Source organism: Lactuca sativa, chromosome 4 (assembly GCF_002870075.4).
Source record: "Lactuca sativa cultivar Salinas chromosome 4, Lsat_Salinas_v11, whole genome shotgun sequence".
NCBI classification, from domain to species: domain Eukaryota; kingdom Viridiplantae; phylum Streptophyta; class Magnoliopsida; order Asterales; family Asteraceae; genus Lactuca; species Lactuca sativa.
Genome location: NC_056626.2, coordinates 344,178,119 through 344,193,009, shown reverse-complemented (window position 1 = coordinate 344,193,009; position 14,891 = coordinate 344,178,119).

Genomic DNA, 14,891 nt, shown 5'->3' with positions numbered 1-14,891 from the left:
TTGATGAAAATATATTATTTATAAGAATGTGATTCTTAATTAATAAATATAAATCTTTTAATTAATTATAAATTATTTATTTCATGAAAATATTAATTTTCAATGTTAAGTATCATAAAATAGAAAGAATTTTGTCTTTCAGCTAAATGGATAAGTCTTTATTATTTATAAAAGAACGAGAGATTTTTTTATTATAAAAACTCTTTCTTTTTTATATATAGGTCGAAAATGACTTTAGGGTACAAGACTTGATGCTAGTTGATTATTATAAGGAACATGTCTTACTTTAGAAGCATGGAAACTTTAATACTCATAAGGCATGAGTTATAGAAGTATTGTGTGTCTTAAAATTTTAAGACATAATGGACAATAGATAAAAGAAGAGCTTAAAAGGCTTTCACTTACTCTTTCATTCTAGTCTTGCAAAACCCAAAAATACATATCCTCTCTCCCTCTTTCTTTCAAGATTTCATATAGGATTAAGATAAAGAAGAAAAGGTTCGATACTTGAATACTCTTTTTTGAGAAAAACAAGTTTCTTTGTCTTAAAAGCTTAAGATATTATTTTACTACAAGAATAAGACTAGCATCTTATCAAGTTAGCTAATTAGTGGTGGATACTTCTAGATAAATTCTATTTGGAGTTTTAAATCCACCTTCATCAACTTTCTAATTACCAAAAGGAACCAAAGTCTTCAAAGCTTATTTTACTCTCTTCTTCTTTGATTATGTTTAATCTTTTTAAGTTGTTGCAAAATGATCATTGGTGGGTATAAAACTAGTTCTATTTTGTTCAAAAATCGAAGTCTTGCATTGTCATCCTTATATTTTTGAAACTATTTTTGAATAAATACACAACAATTGGTATTAGAGTTGTTTTTGCAAGATTAGTTAGATTATTTTTTTAAGTTGATAAAATCTTTGTTTTTTGAAAACATGGATTGGTTTCTTTGCAAGAAAAATCCATATATATTTTCTTTAACGAGTTTATAATTTTTGTTTTTCGTTGACAAAAGTTTACATGTATTTTTTGTTACAAAACCTGTTTTAGAAAAAACAAATAGTTGTTTTATATAATGTTGAGTGTATATATATATATATATATATATATATATATATATATATATATACACACACACACACACACACACACACACATATATATATATATATATATATATATATATATATATATATATATATATATATATATAGCCATGAACCCTTGTGTAGTTGTTTTTGTTGAATGTTTAAAATGGTTGTAATAATTTATTTATTCACATGGTATGGAATAATTAAATAAATTTTTTTTCATTTTGTTTATTTTTGTAAGTATTAGTTAATTTTAGAAATAATTTATTTTGTACAAAAATGTAACAAGAAATGAAGATGAAGCAATTTTTGAAATCACAAAGGGTTATTTTCGCAACTTTTTAGTGCATGTGCAAATTGCAACTTTTTCCAAAGTGTTGCCAAAAATTTTGTTGTTGGAAAAGTGTTGCATCATATTCCTTTAAGTGGAGGTCCTAAGGCAACACTTTCCTAATGTGTTGCATGTTGCTAAGAATACATCATTCAAGAAGTTTTCTACTTTTTTGTAAGCACTGGATGTTTTCTCATGTGGGAGCTTCAACAACAACATCACTAGAAGTTTTTAGTCCCTTAAATTTCCCTTTAAGAATGGACTTGGCATTTTTGTGATCGCTCACAAAAATGTTAGTAGACTTGGTTGGTTTATGCATATATGTTTTTGCATGTTTGTGTTGTTTAATTTATGTTGTTATTATTATGTTATGGTTAATAAATTAGTTTTAAAATGATGAATAATATTTGAACATAAATAACATCACAAGGATTTTGGTTTTAATGAGATTTACCTTTTAACATAAGATGGTAAAATACTTTTAAAAGTAAAATGAGTTTTATTGTTAAACTAACAACCAGTAAATTTCATCAATTAAAATATTATAAGTTTAAAATTGAGATTTATAGACTTATCAAAATCCAAACCTTATTATATAAAATAATTTTTAATAAAAATTTTACAAATGTTCTAAAGTGCTCAAACGGTAAAACATATTAAATTTAAAATTTGATTGCATTAATTTTATAAAAACATGTTTTATAAAAGAACATTGTTAAAATGTGATTTTATATAAAATGATATTATTTAAAAAAAAGTACATCATGGCTTATTGGATGCATTCAAAAACCATGATATAATATGTTTTTTTAAAAACTAGAATTATAAAAACACCAAAGACCCCTAATAAACCTCAAATCTGTGCAGTATGTTTTGAAGAACACTCGCACATGTCTTGTATGCACTAGTGTGATAAAGGTCACCTAACCTATTAGTGTTATCTTTTGATGGCTATGGTGTATTCGCGATTTCTATGACAAAGTTATAGGCCGATTACACAAGTTGTTCAAATTAGATGATTTCATTGGAAATCTTTTATGATAAAGGATACCTAAGCAAGAGAGTTTTGAGGAATAGATAGGATCAAACATGTTTAATTTAAATTTTTTATTACTGATCCCATAAATCTAGAAATTATATACTAGTATATAATTAATAATCGATATATACATAGTTGGATTCAAATGAATGGGATAAATGATACCTAACCATTTGTTTGTTTTGCAACTTGAATTCCTAGACTTTAATATTAATGTTTTTGAACACTAAAAGTGTATTAATTATTGAAGATTAAATATCGAAAATACTAAATGAATTATTTAAAGTTTTGTAAATATATATAATCTACTTTCATTACCATGATTCATCAATTTCTTAAATGAACTGACAATCAATAACATTAAATAGATACAATTTCATTGAATGGGTTCATGTTTTGAGGAACTGGAAATTGTACACTCATATATGACTTATTCCCAAACCACTTGCTTTGAGCAATAGACTTGAACATGATACCTGGTAAAGGCATCACTAAGATGCTTAATATGCTTCTAACATCATACTAGGAATAGTTATTTCTGACTTCCAGGAAGTCTTGGATAACTTAGATGTATATCTAATGATATAATAGGTCACGCAAATATTCCAACCATATAATGATATTTTGTTTTAAGCCAGTTTAAACAATGGAATAATGCAAGACTGAAGAAAAAAAAGTCATTATGTGTGATCTAAGAGGTGCATAGTTTATGGAATGAATACATTTATGCCTAAGAAATCCAATAAGGACCATATAGATGGATCTTGTTACTTTTGTGGTGAAACATGATAATGGAAAAGGAACTGCTCCTCTATCTGAAAAAAAAAAAAAAAAGTTTGAAAGAGACTAGTACTTCAGGTATCTACTAGATAGAAATTATGCTTCTCATTTAACACTCAAGTACTCGGTACTTAAATGTTAATCTAAAATATGTAACTTTCTTGCAGATATTTACATAAGAGTAACCAGCTGAGCATAAGCAAGTTGAAACTTCACTCTTGGAGTTTAGATTATAATTCATGCTTAGAACATAATGTACTTATATTATAAAACAATGTTTGTTATGGAACAATCTATGTTTTAATTTATCGTATCTAAATATATGTCTCCGTTAATTGAATAAAATTTGATTATTTAGTAAAATCGTTTTTCATAACGATAATATTCATATTCAGTAATGATTAATTTATATTTATGAAACTGTATCTGATAATATAATTATAAAGTAGATTTCAAAGTTTTCTAAATAACAAGTTCTATATGCAAACACTTTTGACTTAACCTTGTTCTGAATCAAAGTTATCTAAGACATTATTATCTTTATTATATAAATGAAATACACATATTCCAACATCAAGAACGGGATCTTTAAAGAGAAATAATGTATTTTATTTAACATATGTGAATATTATTTATATAGAAAATAATTATTAAGGAACTATACAGTGTGATGTATGATTTTCCTTCTAATGAATGCCTAAGATTTAGCAAAAATATACCAAATTATATTTTACATGTTAAAACTTAATTGTGAAATCTTTGTTGAAGTTTTCAAATATAAAGTTGAGATATAAACCAATAATACCATCAAAAGCCTTAGTGACAATAAATGATGAATTTAACCTTACTAGATAAAGTTTACTTTCTAACTGGTAGAAATATCCACATTTATTCTCTTGGGATTACACTTCAATCACTATTTTTATCTTGAATACAATCCCCAAAAATAAGTAGATAAAACACTTTATAAGATTCTAATCCTAAAATCTACCACAATGCATATTTGTAGAATACTCTAAAAGGTTGTTTAGATTACTATATACAAACCCACCAAGAATAAGTTCTCTTATTCATCTAAAAGTTGAGTTAGAATAAATCAAGCTTCTAATAACAAAGCAAGTGGGGGGGGCATGTAACATGAAGCAGGTCAAAAACTATAACATGATATAGCAAGAGTTGGTACTAGTTTCAGCAAGGAATTGTTAAACTTGAATAACAACTATTCATATACACAAATTGTTTGCATTAATGTAGAAATCATCTATGACTTGAGAAATATGGAATCTCTCATTGATGAACTATCTTAATGGTTTCTGTAAAATCCATTAACCTACCAAAATGCTATATCAGATCTTGAATCTGGTTAATGACTTAGAGTCATGAACATTGTGATGTAATATATATATGGGATTGATTAATCTTACTCCCTATAGCAAGGCTAAAAGGAATAAGTGATTCTTTTAGAAAGAATGCATCCATTGATATCTATACACGTTTAGAAAGGCTTGTAATAAAAACATATTTCTCATACTCATTTCATTGACTATGGTCTTTATCATAGTCATGACATGGACTATGATCAAACATTTTCACAAGTAGCTATGATTAGATCAAAAATGATATTATAATTGCATATTCTTAATATGAGATATAACAAATAGATTTCAACAAAGACCGCTTTTCTTAATAGACATCTACTTGAAAATATCTATGTAGCTTATCCTGGAGGTTTTCTTAATCCATATTATCCTAATAGAATGTGTAAGGCTTACAATCCACTTGTGGATATAAAAAAACATCTCAATGTTGGAATCATCATTTTAATATATATATATATATATATATATATATATATATATATATATATATATATATATATATATATATATATATATATATATATAAGGTGTAATTTTATATCAAAATGAAGATAACATTTATGTTAACTAATAACTCATAAGAGCATAGTGATACTCCTAATCTTATATGAATAGGACATACTTAATCATAAGAAATTACGTTCTGAGTATGCCAGACTTTTCACCTTGACTCAGAATTTCTTTCGAATATGAAGGACTTAGGAGTTTGTTAAAACATTGTCGCGGGTGTCTTAAGAAAATAAATTATTGATGCTCGAATGCACCAAAGGATATCATAGGGAAGTAGGGCCAAATCCATATGGACACAGTCTAATAGTCAATGCCTCTTTACATAAGGCACATATCAGTTAGAAAACAGAAAATGTAAAAGGGGATTTTTTTATTAATAATTAAAAACTAAATAGAAATGAAAATAACTTAATAAAACTCAATAATAACAAAGAATTCAGTTTTGTTGCGATTTTCCTAATCATGCAATCAACATAAAGATGAGTACTCAAAATGTGTTCTATCAAAGCTGTTACTAAAAACTACTAGCAAGATCTAGTAAGTTTTATTTTACCTAGTTAATTAACTAAAACAACCTTTTCAATTAATCGTAACTTTTTACTAATTCAAATACACAAACTCTTAATTAAAATCAGACAAGCAACCTTAAGATCTACATAAAATTCCTAGTAATATTCAATACTTCTCACTAGCTCGGAAGCATAAAAATATGAAATTTCAGTTTATATCATAGTTAAATCCGAACATGGAACCAGTCTGATACTTGTTATTTGTTATCAGTTGATTAGAAGAATTACGGATTCCATTAACTAATTAACTAGATTTATTTAATCCTAAATTATGTGATCGGTCTAAACAGAGTAAAAATCAAACATTCATTAAGTACAAAACTGAAATTACTAGATAGAATCACAAATCAAAAACCAGATCTAATGATTGATTACATGAAAAGTATTGATCTATGTAGAAATGAAATTTAAGGTTTAACCAGATATGGCTAAAATCCGATCTAGAACAGTAAAAAGAGACACTAAATACCTAAATCTTACTAAACTAAATGAATGAGATGATCCATAACCTTCAGATCTTCAGAAATTGATGAAAACAGAGAGAAATCGCCTCAACAATTGTTTTAAAATGGTTTCTAATCATCTGGGAACGTCTAGGGTTTAAACTGGTCAGATAGGAGATATTTATATGCGAGCCAACAATAAAAAACGCAAAAAGGTGTAATACACAATTATGTCTTTGGGAAAAATATGATCGTTTTGATAGTTTTTTTTCTCCGAATTCTTCGTTTTTTCGCGTTTAATGAAGTACAATCCTATTTCAGACATATTTGATAAAAAACGATTGTGTTTTATGGAGAAAAACAACCGTGTAAACTGTATGAAGTCTCGAAATTTGATTTTTGGCTTGGAAAAGTTGCAAAGGTGAAGCATGATCAAAAACTTGACCGCGGTGTAAAAAACACAGTCGTGTAAATCATAAAACGAGTGTCTTGGACGCAAACTCATTAGTTTCAACAAATCTATCACAAGTTCCTGCTTCCATAGGTATTTTAGGTACATTAAGCTCCAGATATAAATCCAAGCTGCTTCCAAAGTACTGCTCCACTCGAGATACTTGAAAAATACATAAAAAACATGAACAATACGTGAATTCTAATGAAATACATGAGAAATATTAATTAAATTAATACAGACACAAATACACAAATATAATGCAAAACAATAATAAAAACTAATATAAAAGATGCACAAAATGACATCTAACAAATCTCCCCAAGCTTAAACCTTACTTGCCTCAAGTAATATAAAGATTGAACATTATAACAAACTAGGCGAATGTCCGCGCGTTGCGCAGAAACACCAATATAGTTGAAGTCTTTACAAATATATGATTTTTTAAATATAACAATAACGTTGTTGTTAAATTTAATATAATAATTTGTATATACTAAATTGATATAATATATTGATTATTTTGAATTATATGATAATATATATACATTTATTATAACTTCTTAATTTCAATCGTTTGAATGACTTCCACCCGCGAGTTACACATGAATAAAATTAAATATAATGTATGATAAGATGTTATTTATAGTTGTTTTTATTGTTAATTAATTTTTTAAAATTTATTTGCTTAATATTTTAATTTCTATCATTATAATTATTTAAAACATCAAACATTGTTTTTTTCATTTTAAAGCTAACAATATAATCATCTATATAGAGTTGTTTTTAACTATTGTTATTGTAAGTTATTTTAACCTACTTATTTGAAAACTTTTAATGATTATAAAAATATATTTAAGAAATATTTTAGTTAAATTGAAATTACAATTTAGTTTTTTCTTTTATCACTACAATTTATCACTTTTAACTATTTATAAAATATTCTTTAGTTTTTTTAAATGGAACTGAAATTTATATTTGAGTTGACATTGTAATGCGCAGAAACACCTATATAGTTGAAGTCTTTACAAATATATATTTTTTAAAATATAACACTAACGTTGTTGTTAAATTTGATATAATAATTCGTATATTAATTTGATATAATATATTGACTATTTTGAATTATATGATAATATATAAATTTATTATAACGTCATAATCTCATTCGTTTGAATGACTTCTACTCGCGAGTTACACATCAATAAAATTAAATATTATATATGGTTTAATATTATTTATAGTTGTTATTTTTAACTAATTTTTTAAAATATATTTGCGTAATGTTTTAATTTCTATCATTATAATTATTTAAAATATCAAACATTATTTTTTGGTTTTAAAGGTAACAATATAATTATTTATATAGAGTTATTTTTAACTATTGTTATTATAATTTATTTTAAGCTACTTATTTGAAAATTTTTAACGATTATATAAATATATTTAGGAAATATTTTAGTTAAATTGATATTACAATTTAGTTTTTGCATTTATCACTATAATTTATCACTTTTAACTATTTACAAAATATTATTTGGTTTTTTTACTGGAACTAAAATTTATATTTAAGTTGACAATATAATGTTATATTTAAATTAACAATTTGAGTATTTTGTCGAAACTGTTGAAAAATTGTAGCTTTAAACTGATAATGGTTTACATGCAACAACATTTTAAATCTAATAAATTAAGTATAATATGTTAAAATTGAAAGACATAACTTTATAAATAGAAGTAAAGATATTATTTTAAAATTGAAATTTAGTCTATTTATGATTACACTTTAGGTTTGATATTTATTTAACCTTATTAACCAACTTACAATCTTTATTAGAAAGACACTACAATTTATCACTTTTAATTATTTGTAAAATAATCTTTGGGTTGTTTAAGTTAAATAAAATTTATATTTAAGTTGAGCCTATAATGTTATATTTTAATTAATAATTTAAGAATTTTATACAAATTGTTCAAAAATTATACTTTTAAAATGATAATGGTTTACATTCAACAATATATTAAAACTAATAAATTTAATATAATATGTTAAAAGTTAAAAAACATAATTTCATAAGTAGAATTAAAGATATTATTTTAATATTAAAATTTAATTTATATATGAATACACTTTAAATTTGATATTTATTTAACCAAATTACCAAATTATAATTATTTTTATAAAGAAATTGAAAAGTCATGGGAGTTTCAAATGAATGTGGTGAAAGAAAAAAAGAATGGGGGTTTCAAATGCATGAGATTCAAGAAAAAATGCTAGCTTTATAAGTATGTATGAAATGGAAAGATGAAGATGACCTAAAAAAATTAGAACAAAAACTAAAAATTTTAATGAAATACACTTAACTCTTTTTTTTTCACATGTTCAGACTTTACACGGAGGAAGCTCCAATGAAATCATGAACTTAGACAACAATCTCAATAACATTAATGTAGTTTCAGATCTCAAATTTTGTAAGTGAAACCAACCTTCGAGTAAATAACTTTTACGCAGAATTACATTTGTGAAAACAATATATTTTTAAAAATAATTTCACAAAAATCCGTTTATAAAAACTTAACTTGACCGACTCATCCTTTTTCCCGAACTCGTCCACTAACGCAGTAAACTCCATTATGGGCAGAAAAATCAAGCTTACCCCTATGATTCTACTATCGAGGGACCTAACTCATTATACCACACATATTCTTTCTCTTGATGAGTTCTTTAGATTTAACTTTGCTTGGTTGTTGATTTCAACTTGAACTTGACATGGATTTGACTTTTGAATTACAGATTTCTTCAAGTTGCTTGATATACCATTTCTAACAAGTACATTGATTGGGTGTGGATTTAACTTTATGACCTACCATATATATTCAATACTTCAAAAATGCTTATTACTTGTGTGGATATAACAAGACAGAAAAGGCGCAAAAACTATAGGGTTTAGTATTTCAAGGAAAGAAAAGGGTTATTCAATCTACGTTCTTTTTAAGGAATTTAAGGAAATCATTTTTAAAACACAGTTTGGTTTTCCATCCTACACTTCCATTGTAAAAATTATTCGCTCTTACATTAGTTCATATCGCGTAAACATTTAAAATACTTCCTAATTTGAAAAGATAATTCTTATATTTGGTTATAATGAGAGTTATATTCGTTTCCTATCACACTTCATCTTACAAAGTTATAGAATGTAAATGATATCCTCATCTCATGTAACTTTTTCTGATTTTTTAATTTCTTTTCACTTTTTTCTCACAATTTTTATGCAAATGCAATGCAGAAAGTAAAATTGAAAATTTAACTGAAAAATTAAAATTTTTAAAAGTTTTAACAAAAAATGCAAATTTTCACACTAGCGCTCCCCAAGCTTAGAATGAAGCATTGTCCTCAATGCTCAGAGAGGAATGTAAAACTCAATAAAGCATATAGAAATAAAAGATTGCAGCTAGGAAAGAATGTACCTGCTATGTTGCAGAAAATTTTAATTTTGACGAAAATGTTGGCAAAAAATCTGATTTTTAGCAACTCTATAAGATCCTCTGGTTTCTCCAAGCTTGATTGGAGCTACGACAACTCTTTATTCAATGCAAAAAAAAAAAAAAAAAAAAAAAAAAAAAAAAAACTATTCATCAGGTTGCCTCCCAGAAATCCATGATTTTCTAGAGTCGTTGCCTCGACTTTGCCCAACCAGATTTGTTAACTAGTGTGGTTGGGACTCCTCTTCAACTCAACTCTTTTCTTACTCACTCCAGATCCCTTCAGATATGGCAAAGATTTTAGATTTCATACGGGCACACAAGATTGAAAGATTTTCAAATTTATAGCAGAAGACTTTATTTCCAAATTTTTGATTATTTTTCTTTTTTTGATCATTCTTTTAGAAATTTCATCCTCTTCACCATGGTTGGCTTTTTCTGTTAGCTTCTTGAATCTTTTTTTCTTTCTGGTTTTCTTCACAACAACCAACTCTTTCTCCTCCCCAAACTTATTTCTTTTCAGCTTCTTCTTTGCAACCACCTACACTTTTTTTCTTCCCCTAAACTTGACCTTTTAAATCTCTTTTGATGTGTCATCAGATAATTTTCTGTCAAAAAGTATTTATTACACAAAATCATTAGAAAACTCATAACAGTCCTCAAACAAAGGGCTGCAGGTACCCAGAAAGTTAACCAGAAAGATTATCAGTTGGAGTTTTAGCATCATTTATATTAAAATTTACTAGATCATCATCAAAATCCATAAAAAGTGTACCGGTAAAAACATTAGTTTTAGTTTTAGCAGTTTTTAGAATATGTGTTCCTAAAATAATTGAGTTTTTATTTGATACATCCTCAATCCCCATGTCTAATATGTAAAAATCAGCAGGAAAAATTAATTCATTCACTTGGATAAGAACATCCTCCAATACACCTTTTGGGTTTACTGTCGAATGATCTATGAAGTAAATGATAGTCCTGATCTTTTGTAAAGATCCCAATTTTAATATTACAAAAATAGATAAGGGAAGGAGATTGACTGAATCACCTAAGTCAAGCATGGCTTTTGAAAAATTTAAGCTACCCAATTTACAAGGAATCTAGAAAATTCTCGAATCCTTGCACTTTAGAGGTGAGGCTTTTTGCAAAATAGTAGAGTTATTTCTGCCAGCTTTTAGTGTTTTGTTAATTTTTAGTTTTTTCATTGAAACACATATCTCTTTCAAAAATTGGGCATAATGATGTATTTGCTTAATAATATCAAGTAAATGAATATTTAACTCCACCTTACGAAAGGTGTCCATGATTTTCTTGTAACAACCCCTTTATTTTTCAAGTCAAGCTCTATAAATAAAGTTCAAGGTTTTGTTAAATTCGTTAATTTCATGAGGGTTAGAATATAATTTGAATTATATAAAGGATATTTTTATATAAGTATTGGGAATAAAATACACTTAGAAATCAAAGTTTTCCCTTGGAACCGAAAACCCTCGGACCAAAAACCCCTTTTCGGCCGAGAACCCTCTAACCGAAAATAGATTTCGGCCAAGAACCCCTTCCCGACAGAAAAAACCAATATATATATATATATATATATATATATATATATATATATATATATATATATATATATATATATATATATAATCACTCGAAAACTCAGTCATTTTCTCACTCTTTCACTCGAAACACTCCCATTTCTCTCTCGAGTACAATCCAAGAACATTCATACCTTCAAGAAAAATCCTTCAAAACGTAATATTTTTTACCAAGAACACCAACAACACCAACAACAACCTTCAAATCTTCAAATCTTCAAGCTGACCGAAAACACTAGGACCGAGAACACGTTCCCGACTGAAAGCTTGTTTAGGACCGAAATCAGGGATTTCGGTGGAGCCTTGACCGAAAACCATCCTCAACACTTCATTCCATTTTTCGTAATACTTACAAGATATTCCTCACATAAATCAAGTGTTGTCTAACACTTTAAATTATTATTTCATTCAATTAAATATGATTACATGTTTAAATAAATCTAGGATACCGTTTCCCCACGTACGCTAGCCCGAGGATCATCTCTCCAGTTTCGCTATCCAAACCGAACACGCACTAGAGGTGAGTTCATAACCTTATGTTTTCACTATTTTTCATTGTTTTTAGGGGGGGAGGGGAATACAAGTTAAACACAAGGACTATTGTGTTAATATTCAAACGATTTCAAAAGCGTTCCAAACCATTTGCAATTGTTCACTGCATTCATCAAAATATTTTTATATATACTTTAACCCTTTTATAGCATGTCGAGTAAAAGGGTATATTTCCACAAACCTCTTACTACATCTTTATAAACACTGATAAATTGCAAATGCTTCAGTACATTACAAGAACATACATTTAAACAATAATTGGTATAGTTTGAGAAACACTACGTTATTTTACAAATTCAAGAACACTATACAGGAACAAGTATATAAACTATAATAGGTATAGTTTATGGAGCACTACTCTAATACACTAATTCAAGGATACACTACTAAATAATTATTTAAGTATAATTAATACATTACAAAGTACACTACTACAAGGTAACACATAGTTTCAAGTACAAGAGAACACTACAACACTACACGTAAACTAGTTAATACAGGGTTGTGAGGCACTACTTCGGGGTACCAATTAGGGTACAGTACTAATTCCGATAAATTATAACCAGAGTCTCCTGGAGGGAGAGCATGAATTTCTGTATAGATCTATACGGGACTGGCAATCCCGCACCTGAGTTGCTTGCAATAGCTAGGCCGGCAGGCCTGGGGTGACAAATGTCATAACATTCTGACGCCTGGAGAACGTCGTACATGCCACTAGTCATATCAATCATGGTTATATGAAACTCACAATAGTATCAACTGAAGTATTAGTTTACAGGATTAACATTACTTCAAAGTTTTATTTTAAATAATGAAACTATAGTACACTACAGCTGGTGGATTCCAGACACTCATACAATAAGATTTTCATACAAACACTACTACGAACACTACTACAGATACTACCATATTACACTATTTTTCTTGTATAGAGTACACTAGTACACTAGCACAACATACAATTTCAAGAAACATTCATGACATGGTTTTGTTTATTAATAAGACTATGGTTTACTATTAGAAAGTACATCTCACTACTTCAAAGCACAGTTCACTATTTCTAAGTACAGTAACTACAAGCATTTTGGACTTTAGGACTAAGTCTACATTCCATTCATTACAACAAAATATTGGATTTTCTGGAAGTTCACTATAACGTTTTTCAAAGAACAAAGACAAACTTTCCATCTCAAATACATAATTATGAACTCACCAACTTAAATGTTGATACACTTACAAAATCACTTGTATTCTCAAGGAACCAGTAAACAGGTACACCTACATGATTTTGAGAAGACGGAGCTTTTAGATTCGCGTCTTTTATACTTTTTTTATACATTTTTGATGTCATACAAACTATGTTATGAACAAATGTAAATACTATATTTTGTCAATGTAATGGTTGTGTTTGCTTTGATTACTATTATGCAATTGTTGTGATACTGTACATGACGTCCTCTGCACCTGAACATTTTTGTCATTCCGGTTTGCGGGTGTGACATTTCTCGTCCCCTCGCTCGTGCTTCATGCTCTTCAATCACAATAGGAATGGTGGGATTGGCTTATACTTCTTTAGAATCGACTTCATTGGTCTTGGAGTTTCTTTTTCTTCCATAATTTTTAGCTTCTTTTTCTTCCATAACGTCTTTAGTTTCTTTTTCAACCTCCTCTTCTGGTTCAAATTCGCTTTGACCTTCATAAATCTTCCCATTTCTTAAGGAAATTGCACACATTTTATGTTTCGGGTTATTTTCAATTTTCCCCGGTAAACTTCCTTGAGATTCCAGCCAGCTCATAGAATTAGGAAGTTAAGACACCTGTTGTTTTAGATTCTTGATTCTAGCTCTGGTTTATTCTGAAATGCATGAGTGCTGGTACTAAGGCTTTTTCCAATGTCTTACAAGGCCACGTTGGAACTACCAAATTGTTGATGCAAATTATGTTGTTGCTGAAAATTCCAACAGTGCAGATTCTGAAAACTGAGCTGTTGCTGAAACCGTTTCTGTTGAAAACCAAGAGGGTGTTGAAATTGTTGTCTTTGCTAAAAATTACCGTTCCAACCCTGATTATTCTGTTGATTAATTTTTTTTGTTATTGGTATCCTCCAACAACTTTCATTGGAGAAACATCCTCTTGCAATAGTGGACACATATCAGTTGGATGTTTGGTTTTTAAGCAGATACCACACTATTTTTTGCATACACGATTCCTTTCTCTTTCGTCAACAACATAACTACTTTTCTCAGTTCAGAAATCCAAGCTTCAAGATGGGGTGAATTAATTTCGTTTACTCCCCGCAGTTGATCGACATACCATTCTTCTTCAGTTGTAGAATGCTTCGACTTTATTGCTAGTTTTTCGATTAACTCATAGATCTATGTTTGTGTCATATCTCCTAACAACCCTATGCTTGAAGCGTTTATCAGTCATCTCACCATAGGTGTTAGGCCTTCTATAAAGTAGTTGTAGCACTGATAATTGCTTATCCCGAGTTGCGGGCACTAAACCAACAACTTTTTAAATCTCTCTTAGTATGTGTGTAGTGCTTCTCTTTTTCCTTGTTTGATACCAAGGATCTCTGTGTGAAGGTTTGATATACACGCTTCTGGAAAATATTTCTCTACGAACAACTTTACGAGCGTGTTCCTTGTAGGTATGGAGCCT